The sequence below is a fragment of the Triticum dicoccoides genome, chromosome 1B (assembly GCF_002162155.2).
Source record: "Triticum dicoccoides isolate Atlit2015 ecotype Zavitan chromosome 1B, WEW_v2.0, whole genome shotgun sequence".
Lineage (NCBI taxonomy): Eukaryota > Viridiplantae > Streptophyta > Magnoliopsida > Poales > Poaceae > Triticum > Triticum dicoccoides.
The window spans coordinates 355,764,413-355,766,061 of record NC_041381.1 but is presented as its reverse complement, the minus strand read 5'-3'; positions in this window follow the sequence as shown (position 1 = coordinate 355,766,061).

Below are 1,649 nucleotides of genomic sequence, written 5' to 3'. Positions count from 1 at the left end.
ATGTGGGGGGTGGTATTGCCTTTGGCAGGAACTAGTAAACACGTATGATCATAGAAAGAAATTACCATGGTCATCCTAGTTAGGACACAATTATTTCAAATCTTAATTTGAACTAAATAATTATACAACAAAATGTGAGGCAAGTATAGACACTCGAGCATATGAGACGGCTCACACGACTTTGCAGGACAAAATCTACTTTCTCCTTCCCAAATTACTTGTTGCTCAAATAGATGTATCTAGCATTAAAGGGGCATGAGATAGTCTAGAAAGTCTACTAATGTACCCCAAAAAAATCCGTGTGACTTATTCAAAATGCAGGTGAACATATTTATCATCTTGAGTGCTCCTGTAGGTATCATGTTCTAGCTAGAGAAAAAATAATTAAAACATGCCAATGGTGCAGTGTGCATGTTAGGTATGATCCAAACTTGGGCAATTGTTATTTCAAAAGCTGCACTGGAGGAATTGGGAACAACATAATTCCAGGGTTTTTGATCACTTGGCCAGCAGCGCGGACAAGGTCAGGGAGGAAATTGCATTTGGAGGGCAGCCAGTTACATCTCCTATTTTGTCTCCTGAAGCAACTGTGTATTAGGTTTTTTTTTTGAGACAAAACTGTGTATTAGGTGTTTTGCTTTTGCCCGAGCTCTCTTTGACGGGCTTTTTCCTTGGGCTCACAGTCCTAGTTCGCAGTCTGTAAACCTCTTTCTTTCTATCTAATAAAGTTCGGTGCAGCCCCGAGTAGGCACTGGGTTCCTGAGCTTGGCTGTTTCCCCTCTAGTTAGGGTTTTACCCACCTCTCGGCGGCGGCGGCGATTTTCGTCATCCCCGGTAGAGAACCACCCTCCCGTCCCTCTTCTCCCCGCCAGTCTCGCCGGCGCGCAGATGGCTGGGGCCGAGGGCCATAGGGACACTACCGCTCACAGGAAAGACACCTCGAGCAAGAGATCGATGGATGATACTGCGTCAGGATCGGGCGCGTCTGCTTCCGATCTAGAGGCAATGATGGAAGAACTTGGTTTGAAGGAAGACGATCTTGAGGATGTTGTGATTGAAGATGAGGAACTTCCGACGGAGGCAACTCGTTGTATGGGCATCGCTAGGGTTTATACGGAGAAAACTTATAGCCAGTACTGGTTCTATAGGACTATGAGGGCTGCTTGGGATCTGGCAAAGGAGGTAAAGATCAGGCCGCTCGAGGAGAACTTGTACACCATGCAGTTTGGATGCCTCGGTGATTGGGAACGGGTGATGGAGGACGGCCCGTGGTCATTCAAAGGGAAAGCCGTAGTGCTAGCACATTATGATGGTTTCACTAAGCCGTCATCGATAGAGCTAAACAAGATAGATATTTGGGTTCAGATCCATGACCTCCCGGATGGTTTTTTCCCCAAAGTCAAGGCACTGACCGCTACCGTGGGAGAATTCATCTTTGCAGAGCCAAAATCACAGGATTTTGAAGGAAACTTTGCCAGGGTCCGTGTAAGAATTGATGTCACAAAACCCCTCAAGAACGCAGTCTCGCTTGTGATCAAGAAGAAGGATGGCCTTCAAAGGGTGATATTCAGAGTTAAATACGAACGACTACCAGATTGGTGTGCCGTTTGTGGATATCTCGGGCATCTGTTTAAAGAGTGTGGCGATGG